Source organism: Heterodontus francisci, chromosome 28, assembly GCF_036365525.1.
Source record: "Heterodontus francisci isolate sHetFra1 chromosome 28, sHetFra1.hap1, whole genome shotgun sequence".
Lineage (NCBI taxonomy): Eukaryota > Metazoa > Chordata > Chondrichthyes > Heterodontiformes > Heterodontidae > Heterodontus > Heterodontus francisci.
The window spans coordinates 21733739-21748540 of NC_090398.1; the positions used below are offsets into that span (position 1 = coordinate 21733739).

General features: G+C 44.1%; 1 protein-coding gene across 2 annotated transcripts in view; it reads right to left on the reverse strand.

The window, feature by feature from the left end:
- Positions 1 to 14802, reverse strand: part of LOC137385128 (NACHT, LRR and PYD domains-containing protein 3-like) — a 42556-nt gene that overhangs the window by 14101 nt on the left and 13653 nt on the right. The window lies entirely within an intron of this gene.

Below are 14802 nucleotides of genomic sequence, written 5' to 3' on the forward strand. Positions count from 1 at the left end.
GACCAAAAGTGTACACAATATTCCAGGTGTGGCCTCACCAAGGCCCTGTATAATTGCAGCAAGACATCCCTGCTCCTGTACTCGGAATCCACTTGCTATGAAGGCCAACATACTATTTGCCTTTTTTACTGCCTGTTGCACCTGCATGCTTACCTTCAGCGACTGGTGTATGAGAACACCCAGGTCTTGTTGCATGTTCCCCTCTCTCAGTTGAGAGCCGTGCAGAAAATAATATGTCTTCCTGTTTTTGCTACCAAAGTGGATAACCTCACATTTATCCACATTATACTGCATCTGCCATGCATTAGCCCACTCACTCAACTTTTCCAAATGACCCTGAAGCCTCTCTGCTCACCCTCCCACCCAGTTTTGTATCATCTGCAAATTTGGAGATATTACATTTAGTTCCCTCATCTAAATCATTTATATATATATTGTGAATAGCTGGGGTCCTGGCACCAGTCCCTGCAGTACCCCACTAGTCACTGCCTGCCATTCTGAAAAAGACCCATTTATCCCTACTCTTTGTTTCCTGTCTGCCAACCAATTTTCTATCCATCGCAATACACTACCCCCAATCCCATGCACTTTAATTTTACATGTTAATCTCTGATGTGGGACTTTGTCGAAAGCCTTCTGAAAGTCCAAATAAACCACATCCACTGGCTCCCCCTCATCAACTCTACTAGTTACATCCTCGAACAATTCTAGTAGATTTGTCAAGCATGATTTCCCTTTGGTAAATCCATGCTGACTCTGTCCGATTCTACCACTGTTCTCCAAATGCTCTGCTATAAAATCTTTGATAATGGACTCTAGAATTTTCTCTACTACCGACGTCAGGCTGACTGGTCTATAATTCCCTGCTTTCTCTCCACCTCCCTTTTTAAATAGTGGGGTTACACTAGCTACCCTCCAATCTGTAGGAACTGTTCCACAGTTCTTGGAAGAATCTTGGAAGAAGACCATCGATGCATCCACTATTTCCAGGGCCACTTCCTTAAGTACTCTGGGATGCAGACCATCAGGCCCTGGGGATTTATCGGCCTTCAATCCCATCAATTTCCCCAACACCATTTCGCTACTAATACTGATTTCCTTCAGTTCTTCTCTCTCACGAAACCGTGTTCCCCAACATTTAAGGTATGATATTTGTGCCCTTCTTTGTAAAGACAGAACCAAAGTATGCATTTAGTTGGTCAGCTATTTCTTTGTTCTCCATAATAAATTCCCGTTTCTGCCTGGAAGGGACCTACATTTGTCTTCACCAATCTTTTTCTCTTCACATACCTATAGAAATTTTTACAGTCAGTTTTTTTATGTTCCCCGCAAGCTTCCTCTCGCACTCTATTTTCCCCTTCCTAATCAATCCCTTGGTCCTCTTTTGCTGAATTCTAAACTGCTCCCAATCCTCAGGTCTGTTGTTTTTTCTGGAGAATTTGAATGCCACTTCCTTGGATCTAATTCTATCTCTAATTTCCTGTGTAAGCCATAGTTTGGCTAGCTTTCCCGTTTTACTTTTGCGCCAGACAGGAATAAACAATTGTTGCAGTTCATCCATGCGCTCTTTGAATGTTTGTATTGCTTTTCCACCGTCGTCCCTTTAAGTAATGTTTCCCAATCCATCATAGTGAACTCGCACCTCATACCTTTGTAGTTTCCTTTACTAAGATTCAGGACCCTTGTCTCAGAATGAACTATGTCACTCTCCATCCAGATGAAGAATTCTATCATATTAACATCGCTCATCCCCAAGGGGTCTCGCACAAATAGATTGTCAATTATTCCTCTCTCATTACACAATCTAGGATGGCCTGTTCTCCAGTTGGTTCCTCAAAGTATTGGTCCAGAAAACCATCCCGTATACACTCCAAGAAATCCTCCTCCATGGTATTGTGCCTAATTTGATTTGCCCAATCTCTATGCAGATGACAGTCACCCATAATTACAGATGTCCCTTTATCGAATGCATCTCTAATTTGATGTTTAATGCCATTCCCAACATCACCATTACAGTTTGTGGGTCTACATACAACCCCCACTAATGTTTTTTGCCCCTTAGTGTTTCTCAGCTCTACCCATACAGATTCCACATCGTCAGAGCTAATATCTTTCCTCACTATTGCGTTAATTTCCTCTTTAACCAGCAGTGCAACTCCACCACCTTTTGCTTTTTGTCTGTCCTTCCTAAATACTGTATACCCTTGGAAGTTCATTTCCCATCCCTGGTCACCTTGCAGCCATGTCTCCGTAATCCTGACTATATCATACCCGTTTACATCTATTTGCGCGATTAATTCATCCACTTTATTGTGAATGCTCTGTGCATAAAGGCACAAAGCCTTAAGGCTTGTCTTTTTAACGTTACTTGGCCCCTTCCCACTATTTTTCACTGTAGCCCTGTTTGATTCTGGCCCTTGATTTCTCTGCCTATCACTTTTCTTATTCCCCTTCCTGCCTTTTGTTCTGGTCTTTCATCCCCTCCCAGTCCTCAGGTCTGTGGGTTTTTTTCTGGCGAATTTGAATGCCTCTTCCTTGGATTTAATGCTATCTCTAATTTCCCTTGTAAGTCATGGTTTGGCTACCTTTCCCATTTTACTTTTGCGCCAGACAGGAATAAACAATTGTTGCAGTTCATCCATGCACCCTTTGAATGTTTGCCATCCTTGTGAGATATCCTTGACTCTAGCACCAGGGAGGGAACATACCATCCTGGAGTCTCTTTTGTGGCCGCAGAAATGCCTATCTATTCCCCTTACAATTGAATCCCCTGTAACTATTGCATTTCCACACTTTTTACTCTTCCCCTGTGCAGCACAGCCAACCATAGTGCAATGAATTGGGCTGTTGCTGCTTTCCCCTGAGAGGCCATTCCCCCCAACAGTATCCAAAGCTGTATATCTGTTTTGCAGGGGAATAGCCACAGGAGATTCCTGCACTGCCTGCCTAGTCCTCTTGCTCTGCCTGATGGTCACCCATTCCCTTCCTGCCTGTGGGGTCTGAGCCTGCGGTGTGACCATCTCTCTATACGTGCTATCCACGATACTCTCCGCCTCGTGGATGCTCCACAGTGTCCCCAGCTGCCGCTCCAGTTCCGAAACCCGGGCTTCCAGGAGCTGCAGCTGGAGACACTTCCTGCACACATGCTGGTCCTGGGCACTGGAATTGTTCCCGGCTTTCCACATAGAGCACGAGGAGCACACCACGGCTTTGAGCTCTCCTGCCATGGCGTAACCCTTTAAATTAAACCTTTTGGAAGATCTTAATATCAAATAATATCAATTACTCGACGGCCCTTCTTCCCTGGTCCTCGTTACGACAGAACTCCATTAAAAAAAAAATACTTACTATGTATGAAAATAAACTGTAAACCTTTCTTACCTTAGATACTTACCCAGCTATTTAGAGCTATTCCCTAACAGCAGTGACTCACCAACCAATCACCTTCCAGCTTTCCTGTGACGTCACTGTTAGGTTTTTTTCCCCCCAAAACCCTTGAAGAGGTCCGACTGCTCTCTTAGAGCAGAGAAGGCTGAGGGGGGACATGATTGAGGTACACAATCATGAGGGGCATTGATTGGTTAGATGGGAAGAAACATTTTCCCTTTGCAGAGAGGTCAATAACTAGGGGGCATAGATTTAAGGTAAGGGGCAGGAGGTTTGGAAGGGATTTGAGGAAAAACTTCTTCACCCAGAGGGTGGTTGGAATCTGGAACACACTGCCTGAAGAGGTGGTAGAGGCAGGAACCCTCACAACATTTAAGAAGTATTTAGATGAGCACTTGAAACACCATAGCCTACAAGGGATTAGAATAGTTAGGTGCTTGATGGCCAGCATAGACACGATGGGCTGAAGGGCCTGTTTCTGTGCTATATAACTCTATGACTCTATACGTGGCTAGCAAAAATCTATCGACCTCAGATCCTGATTCATTCATTAATGGGAAGCATATGAACCAAAACAGAAATCGAAAGTATTGTTCTAGAAGAGTGAGGAATCACCGAGAATCTATAGTAGTTTTAATGCGATTAGTTTTCTCTGTCCTTTGGTGTCCAACATTGCATCAGATACTGATTGACAACATGATCCACTTGTTTCTCCCACTTACTTTCTGCTGTCATATTTTGGCTGCTGTTTTATTTCAGTAAATCACAATCTGAACTCAAGTGGCAGAGAAGCATTGATTCTGAGGGAAGCAGTTAGAAAACTGTCTGAGATATCACCACTGACTAATCAATACAATCACTGCTGATCTATTAGTCAGGAGAATTAACAATAATAATATGGATGAAAAATCCAATTGCTTTTCCCCTCAGTAATTGAAATGTGTGTCACCCATTAGTTTATACACCCTCTGCCAGTTTGAAAGCTCAGTCACTGGGAATATATATCTGGCACCAGGCACAAACAGTCAGGACTTTCATCTACAGTTTATAGTAACATAGAGGCTTTAATGTGGAAAATTGACAGTGGCATGCTGGTAATGTTATAGTACCAGAATGCAGAGACTTGAGTTCAAATTCCTTCAAGACAGTTTGTGAGTTTGAATTCGAATTACAATTTCTTACATTTGGAAATTAAAAAGAAAAAATCTGGTAGCGGTAAAGAAAGTTGTTGTAAAACTGAATGTCCTTTAGGTCTGGTCAATACGTGGCTCCAGCTCTTCACCAATGTGATCGCCTCTGAAATGGCCTAGCAAGCCTCTACAATGAAGGATGTGTAAGAATAAAATTGGAACGATCGCTAGTCTTTAGTTTCAGCGTAGGATTTGGGCAGAATAAAGGAATATTCAGCCCAATCAAGCCTGCAAAGTGCTCCTTCCTAACATCTGGGAACTCAAGCCAATGTGGGACAGGTAGACAACACATTAATCAAGCAAGTGTAACACAGTCATATTTACAAAATCATATTAATTAACCCCTGTCTCAGAGTCCTTGCATATATCTGTCCCATCGGCAGAGTGAACTGACCTGTGGTGGGGCACAGTGGCATGCTCTCGGCTAGGAGTGACCCTGAATGTTTAGTTTAGTTTAGCTTAGCGATACAGCACTGAAACAGGCCCTTCGGCCCACCGAGTCTGTGCCGACCATCAACCACCCATTTATACTAATTCGACACTAATCCCATATTTCTACCACATCCCCACCTGTCCCTATATTTCCCTACCAATACTAGGGACAATTTATAATGGCCAATTTACCTACCAACCTGCAAGTCTTTTGGCTTGTGGGAGGAAACCGGAGCACCCGGAGAAAACCCACGCAGACACAGGGAGAACTTGCAAACTCCACACAGGCAGTACCCAGAATTGAACCCGGGTCGCTGGAACTGTGAGGCTGCGGTGCTAACCACTGTGCCGCCCAGGACCCCATGACACCTTATCACTTCAGGGAAATTATGGGTAAGGAAATCTCTTTCTGATCACCACATACCATCCTCCCTCAGCCAAAGGTCAATACTCCTCCATGTTGAAAACTACTCGGAGGATGCACTGGGTTAGAAAGGAGGCTTTAATAACTAGTTTCCAGCCAATTTTATTCACTCCACACGATATCATGGAAGGGCTGAGAGGAATAGACGTGGCAAAGTATATGGATCCTGATAACATTCAAGCTGTTGTGTTGAAGACTTGAGTTCTATAACTAGTCGTAGGTCAAGACAAGTTGTTCCAGTGCTGCCACATCACTGGCATCTACCTGATAATGTAGAGAAGTACCCAGGTATGTTTTGTACATGAAAAGACTGACAAACCTAACCAGGGTCAATTACTATCCCAATTGGCTACTCACAATCATCAACAAAGTGATGTAAGAAGTTCTCACCAATGTTATCAACGTGCTCACTGATGCTCAGTTTGGGTTCATCATAGTCACTCGGCTCCAGATCTCACTATGGACTTGGCCCAAACATGGACAAAATAGTTGAATTCCAGAGGTGAGGTGAAAGTGACATCAGCTACAACACTGGCATCTACCCGGCAATGTGGAAAATTGCCCAATTATAACCCATACACAAAAAAGCAGGACAAATCCAAACCAGCCAATTTTCACCCCATCAGTCTACTCTCGACCATCAGCAAAGTGATAGAAGTGGTCATCGATAGTGCTAAGCGCTAGGTTAGTGCTCAGCAATAACCTGCTCAGTGGCACTCAGTTTGTGTTCTGCTAGGGCAACTCAGCTCCTGACTTCATTACAGCCTTGGTTCAAACATGGACAAAAGAGCTGAACTCAAGTGGTGAGGTGAGAGTGACTGCCCTTGACATCAAGGCAGCATTTGACAGAGTATGGTAACAAGGAGCCCTAGCAAAGCAGGAGTAAATAGGAATCAGGGGGAAAACTCTACACTGGTTGGAGTCAGCCCTTGCACAAAGGAAGACAGTTGCGGTTGTTGGAGGTCAATCATTTCAGTCCGAAGACATCACTGCAAGCGCTCCTCAGGGCCATGTCCTAGGTCCAACCATCTTCACCAGCTTAATCAATGACCTTTCCTCCATCATAAGATCAGAAGTGGGAATGTTCACTGATGATTGCACAATGTTCAGCATCATTCACAACTCCTCAGAGACTGAAACAGCTCATATCCAGATGCAACAAGACCTGGACAACATCCAGGCTTGGGCTGATAAGTGGCAAGTAACATTCGCACCACAAAAGTGCCAGACAATGACCATATCAAACAAGAGAGAATCTATCCATCTCCCCTTGATGTTCAATGGCATTGCCATCACTGTATCCAGCACTATCAACATCCTGGGGGTTACCATTGACCATAAACTGAACTGGACCAGCCACATAAATACTGTGGCTACAAGAGTAAGTCAGAAATGGTGAGTGACTCACCTCCTGACTTCCCAATGCCTGTCCACCATCTACAAGGCACAAGTCAGGAGTGTGTTACAACTGAGGCGATAGGAGTGCATTGTTAACTCAGTCCCACTTCTCCACAGGTCACAGCAGATCAATAAATTCCTCACACACATAAATCCAAAAACTGGTTAACCAGGGAATAAAGGGATTTTTGTTCCTGACTGTTACCAAGAAATAGAAGGGAAAAAAAAAACTTATACTGAAGCAAAGAGTTGGAAGTCCTTTGGTTTGGCGAGGTGTCCCAAAGTTGAATAGTTGGATGCCACTCAGAGTCTTTCCAGGTGAGGTTGATAAACAGTCTGCTTTGGGTCAAGAAAGTCAACTGCAGAAGCTTCACATAGGTCTTCCATCAGGTGTGCAGGAACAGGTGTCATTTCTTACACATTGGGTTCAAATCTTTTAAAGATTCAAAGTTTCTGCAAAGATTCAGGGTTTCTTAAAACACAGGAGGCAACAGTACAGCTTGAAGCAGGAATTCTTCAGAAAAATATGCAACAACTGAAATACAGGGTTTCTTAAGAGGTGCAGGATTCCTTTTCAAAGAGAAAGGTGGGCAGTTTTTCTCTCCAGGCAGAAACAACAACTGACTGTTTCAACAGCTCAAATTGAAAATAAACTTTTTCCAGAAACAAGTCATATGACCACCATTAATCACTCCTTTGTCACTTGCTTGTAAACATCTGTCCCTTTAGGTTAGAAAACCAACCCCCTGTTCTGTTCTTTGTAAACGGGTATTTTCCAGTAATGGTTTACATTCAACTCTCAGGTCAACTCAGTCCCAAACCACTTTTTTCTTTTAAAAAAAAGGCACAAAGTTCAGCCATCTCCAGATGCTTCAGTGTCCATGAAATCCTTTTTAGTTTTTTCTTAAATATAGATTCCCAAGTTTTAACAAAAATGGAACTCTCGTAACAAGTGTGATGGAATACTGTCCATTTGCCTGGATGGGTGCAGTTCCAACAACACTCAAGAAGCTCAACACCATCCAGAACAAAGCAGCCCACTTGATTGGTACCCCATCTACCACTTTCAACATCCATTCCCTTCAGCACTGATGCACAGTGGCAGCAGTGTGTACTATCTACAAGTTGCATAGCAGCAACTCACCAAGGCTGCTTCGACAGCACCTTACAAACCCACGACCTCTACCACGTAGAAGAACAAGGGCAGCAGATGATTTCCTGACATTCTACAACTGAGGCACGAGGGCAGGAAACAATCAATTTTTGCACTGTTTTGAATGCTGAAATTATGGGAGAAAACACAATGGAAAAACTGCCATACAGATTCACTAGGATGTTACCAGGGATGTGGAGTTAATGTTAGAAATGAGTTTGAGAACTTTGGGCTACTTCCATGGGAGGTGAAGAGATTAAGTGAGAACACCCAAGAACACTAGAAATAGGAGCAGGAGTACACCATATCACCCATCAATTCTGCTCCGTCATTGAATACAATCATGGCTGATCAAAGGTTTCAACTCCACTTTCCCGCCCATTTGCCATATCCCTGAGAGACCAAAAATCTGTTTATCAGACCAGCAAACTATCTACCTGAGGAGTTGCTGAAAGTGTTCAGATTCTGAAGAATTATCAAATATTTAGTGACAGTTGCCACTGACTATTCGAAGAGCATATATTTAGGTTAATGCAAAGCATTCCGGATAAAGTTGGATGCATTTCATACGAAAATATGAATTCGGCCCCTCGAGCCTACTCTGCCATTTGATAATGTAGGCCTTGAAAAATTGGTCAAGTATTGTTCTGTACCCAGCATGCTCTAAGGCAGGTAAGACAGATGCAGAATTTGCTGAAGTAGGCATACAGACATGTCGAAACTTGTGGTTAAGGTACATGACTGTTGAACGGTGCAGATAAAGGGGAGCAGATTGAGGGAATAAACAATGGGTGTCACAAACAAGTCTGGACATCTGCTTTGGCAGCTAGAGCACCAACGCTTGCTAATCAAAGATGTGCTAATGTTTGGAGCTTTATCTTAAGGACCATGCAAGACACGATCAAGTGAGTCATGGGTTGAACAATGAGCCTTTAAATATATAAGGGTTAAAGCTTGAGTATATCCTCAGCGGGAACCTAGGAACAACTCTCGAAGGCAGGACCCTGAGTCCGGAGGCCAGTGATCAACTGTGACGAGAGACTGATCACCTCTGCGTTGACGGGTAGTAACATGTACAAAAAGTGAGACTTATACTTATTTGGTGTCTAAGTAAAACTGTTGTACTAAACTTCTCCTTGTCATATGTTTGTATTCTGGTGCCTGGGAGTTTGACATATTTGGAAAAGGAGTCAATCTTCCCATCCCGAGTTAAATTAGGCACAACAGAACTGGCGTAGTCGGCAGGATCCTGATAAGAAACTTCTCTTAAGCTCGCAGGATCCGAACCTGACACCGAGTTAGTTAAGGACTCAGGGAATCCTCCAGTGAAAGTTAGTATTAAAATGGCTCAGTCTTGACCCGATTGGGAATTGGAATTGAGGGGGTACTTAGAGGATAAGTGGCCATCATGGATTGAGTTTGCTGTTAAGCAGTACACAGGTCAGGGATCTGTTGGAGTGCAGCTTTGGGAGGATGCTCGTACTCACCAGACCAACAAAGCCCCTAAATTAGAAAAGGCAATGGCGATTGCCTCATGTATGAGAGAATTGGATGGAAAGGGAAGTAGAGTAATTAAAAGAACTGGTAAAGATGCAAAAGGATAGGGATGCTTGGAAGGACCAGGTCTTCCAGCTAGAAAAGGAGAATAAGTCCCAGGATGAACAACAGAAACAATCAGTATTTTTGAGCCAGTTCCAAACTCAGGCTGAAAAGGCTGAACAGTCACAGTAAGGCTGAACGAGAAGCTGAAAGGGCTAAAGAATAGTTAACTAAAGCTGAACAGAAATGTAGCTTTCTCCAGATCACTATGAAGGTCTTACAACAACAGACCGCAGACAACAAACACGATCAGGGAGACCACATGAAGTGTCAGCAAGAGATCAGTAAACTGCAGTCTCAATTGTCTGCCCAAAGAGGCATAATGTGCGACTTTGACAACAGGGAAGAGCCTGACGATAACCGGGGGAACCCCAGTGAAGTAGACTGGAAACAGCTTGCGTGGCGAGCTAGTCAGTATAATGACGATGATGACAGCGACCATTATGGGGACCAGAGAGACTGGGATAATCCGCCAGCACTTGGTGGTCCCTTAGAACCATCAGCCCCCCTGGCACCCGTAACCACCCGTAGAATGGTCGAAGCTGCGGGTGCAATAGGTGAAGGTCAGATCTTGACCTACATCACTCTGTAGACCATCACTCAGTTGCCGAGATGCAGAACGAGGTTCCTAAGTATAATGGTACGGAAGACCCGTACACCACTTTTACCGCCATCACCCAGCTCCGGGCACTGCACAGACTGGATGACCGGGAGGAAGTAAAATTATTGGGAATGCGTGTAGACCCAATTCTGTTCTCCGCCCTCCCGCAGCCCCAACAGTTAGGGAATAGGACCCCCAACCAAATGATGACAGCCATTCTGGAAGCCAGCAAAGGCGACCCCACAGCTGGCTTGCGCAAATGTAGGCAATGAGATAACCAACACCCTTTCCCAAGCAGCTGTGGAGCAATTTTGAAGGAGTTTACAGACCCGGATTGGTCAGACAGAATTTAGGGAATATTACTGGACCGAGGTGGGTAAGAACACTCATCGCCCACTGCAATGAATCAAGCCAGAATGCTTGTGAATCTTACAACCCTACTAATCAGAGCCATGCAGAACAATGGGCGCTTAGGAGAATGACTGGAGCCTGGGAGCAAGATTTAGCTGAGAGAGAAAGTAAATCAGGAAGCAAATCCCTACAGGGCACACTCTATGCCTTTGTTGCACAAGGACCATCATGGAAAAATGAAGGAGGAGGTCGAGGACGACCTCCTAACAAAGGACCACCACCCCCATATTCGGGACCATCCCGATATGCACAGGCAGGGCGGGGAAGGTCAGCAGGACCCATAGGAAGTGCAGGAAAGGATGGTGCGGCTTGCTACAACTGTGGAAGGCAAGGGCACTTTGCCAGGGATTGTGATACCCCGAGAAGGTAGTCCCATGCTAACTCAGAAGTACCTCTGGGTGCGGGAGGAAACTAACCAAGACAACTGCCTCTCGAAGGCAAAGGAGATTGGGGAACCCAAGGACTCTTTAGGATGGTCCCAATTATGGGTCACCCCGGTATTAGTTGGCCAGGCTACCCGGAACTGCCAAATCCTCAACAATGATGGTGCCAGGCCTCACAATGGGTGTGCAGGGGAAATTGGGATGAATTTGGACAACCTACAGTGACCTGTGGGGTAGGAGGCCGCCTCACCTTATTTTTATGGGACACTGGAGGATCCAGAACAGTGTTCAATCATCAAGGACCCCTTGATCCTCGCATGCTCTCATCAGAATTATACTTAGTGGATTTACCAGACATAGTAAGGATATGGAAGCAAACCCCTACGTTTTACAATAGGCATGCAAATCTTTAGCCACCCTTGTATCTTATTGGACCGGGTAGGTGAAAACGAGGAAGGGAATATTACTGGGATTGATCTAATGAAACAACAGGGACTATTCTTTGACCCAGTCAACTGTTATGTATGGAAAGTGGGTGATGGTAGAAAATACTGGACTAACACCGGGTGGTGCCTACACAGAAAGAATCAGTGCTATGATCGAATTATGGCTAAAACCTGAGGAAATGAACCAAAGTTCAACAAAGTGAACAAACGCAGAAACTGTTATGGGAATATCAGGACCTGTTTGCTAAGACTAAACATGATTGTGGTAGAATAAATGGAGAGGTTGTGATTGAGGGACCCGAACCTAAACCCCAGAAACAGTACAGCTTCCCCAAGGAAGCCAAAGAGGAGGTAGGCAAAGTAATCAACAGCCTCCTAAAACAGGGAGTGCTCAGACTAGTAGCTTTCACCAACAACTCACCCATTTGGCCAGTACGTAAGCCAGATGGAATTTGGTGACTGACATTTGACTATTGGGAACTAAACAAGGTAACACCCCTTACCGCCCCCACTGTAGCAACCGGTCCCGAAACTCTTATGTCACAGCAGCCAGCTGTCAAGTACTTTACAGTATTAGATGTATCTAGACAGATACATGAATGGGCAGGAAGTAAAGAGATACAGACCCTTAGAAAATAGGCGACATGTTTAGATAGAGGATCTGGATCGGCGCAGGCTTGGAGGGCCGAAGGGCCTGTTCCTGTGCTGTAATTTTCTTTGTTCTAGATAACAGCAATGGATTCTGGTCTATCCCACTGGAACAAGAATGCCAATATAAATTTGCATTTATGTTCCAAGGCCAGCAGTACACTTGAACCTGTTGCCCCAAGGGTTCCATAACAGCCCATCTATATTTCACCAGAGACTGCCGAACTGCCTGAAGATCTTCTCCTGACCGGAGTGCCTAATACAGTATGTAGATGACCTACTACTGCAAACAGAAACAGAATAAGATCATTATGATCTATTGAAAGAACTCTTATAGCTACTGCAACAGGCAGGAGTGAAAGTCAATCCTAAAAAGGCCCAGATCATGAAAGAGAAAGTATCTTACCTCGGTATAGTTATTATCCAAGGAAAGCACGAGATTGAGGAGAAACGCCATAGAGCGGTCTTAAACTTACCCCTACCACAGGACACTAGACCCAAGACATTGACTCCAGTCAGCCCACCTCTCACCTCACTCTGGAATGTTCCACATCTAGGACCACTCAACCCCCCTGTCTACCAACCAGGATGGTATAGACCATCCCCAAGCCCTGAGCAGCCTGATTAAGGCTAAGGAGACTGGGTGATAATGATTATGATCTAGGGAATGGTCCACAATAAATATCAGATATTTAGTGCTTGTAAATAACAGCAGATATTATCTTGGTTGTGTATCACAGGAGTGAATAATCTGCCAACATGAGTTGGTGTGTATGTACGCTTGCCACAGCTATTGTAATGACAGCCACCTCGAGTCCGGAGACCCCGAGCGAAGTAAAAGACATGAACGAAGAAGCGGTAGAAAGGGCGAAGGAAGCAATAAAAGAAACTGGGTAAACTGGTCAAGAATATTGTGGTGCAAGGAGGGGAAAGTCGGTGTGATCCAAACAAGGGAACTATCAGCATCATCGTCGGTAATCAACCTACAAAGCTGCAGTGTACGACCACCAATGTTAAAGGACAATCCAACTCAATATGGTTTCTCCATCAGGCACAGCCTCTCGAGTTAGACCAAGCTTGGATGGTTCCAATATGGGACAAGCCTAATTGATCATGGGTGAGGAGCCCAACTAACAGTAAGGAGTTGGTGTGCCATGAAGTACAATTAAAGAACCATCAATTCGGTTGGAACTGTACCGATAGAAGGGTACAGGTGGGTTGACTAGTACAGGAATGCTCTACCCGCCCCTTACCGACCCCAAAAAGGGATGGCGAAGTTGTACTTTTGGTAGCCGGACCCTGAGTCTGTACCAAGGGAAGGCACCAACAAAGACAACTATGAGGGCCCCAAGCGCGGCGAGTGGCGGGAGGACAGTTAACCCTGCATTCCCTACAACTACCCTGAACTTGGACCCAGTAACCTGCCCTAATAGCCTCCCTGGCCCCAAAAATGGGTTAGCAATGATTATATACATACTTCTGGGTGACAATGTGCAGTATGGGTTAGTACCAGTTGTATTGGATATTTCAGACATAGGCCTGCCAGATTGGTGTCCAGCAAAAATGAGGGAATTATATAAAGTATTGATGTGACAATTATTGGGACGAGAATGAACGAATATAGACAGTGATAGTAAGGGTGAAAAAGAAACTCCCTGTAGGAAAAAAAGTCTGGTTAATGATGCCGTCACGGTATTTAGCACGAGCAACTTAGTGTTTAACACTATCGACCTCCAAAATATAGAGAGTAAGTTGAGAACCCTGACCCAACAGGTTAAAAATATATTAGCTAACCTTAACCAAGAGAATGGGAGAATAGCTCGAACCAGTTTAACTATGACAGAAGGAACTGAAGGGTTAGTTACTGTTGCAGAAGGGCATGCTGGGATTATTAACAGAATGAGAACCCCATGTCACTATTTAAGGTGGAAAATATAGGAGTGATTAGAAATGGTGAACAAATTAAATATCATAATATTCTACATTATGCTGTTAAGAACAAGGATGAAGTAATTGGAACAGCTCTGAACAGATCTGAGATGGGAGGCAACATTGTTAATTGTCTCTATCCTATATATAAGACCCCTGAGTTAATGTGTGGATTTAAGATTAACCTAACTGTTAACTGTACAATGGAAACAACCAAGGCTACTTCTGGAATTACTCAAGTGGCGTATAAAGGCAAAGGACAATATTGCTCAACAACAACTGCTGTAAGCTATCCCCAAGGAAAGACAACCTGTCCAACCTGACAACCCCACGTTCTGTATGGTGCCTCAACAGCCAACTAGGGTTGGTCAAGTAGAAATTGTGGACATATATCGACAGAAACACGTGAACATCAACGTACATGAAGGAATTAAGGACACTCTGATACAGTATCTTGAAAGACATGAATATGAGATTGAGCCACTTACGACTAATCTACAGGAACAACGAAGGATGTTAGCCGCAAAAGGGTATTATGAGATTCGACAAAAAACTGAAGAAACACAGAAAGAGATCGACCAAATAAGAACCACCAATTGGTGGGATAACTTTATGAACTGGGGGTCTAATGTATAAATACCACCATGGATACGGATAGCCTCTTACGCGAGTGTAATTGTGTTAATACTGATTGTGCTGTATAATATGTAACTGGTATTGAAGTTAAAGTCCATAATTAAGGGGCAACAAAGGAAAGAGTTACTCAGGAATGTGCTAGAGGAAAAACGAGTTTGATACCAA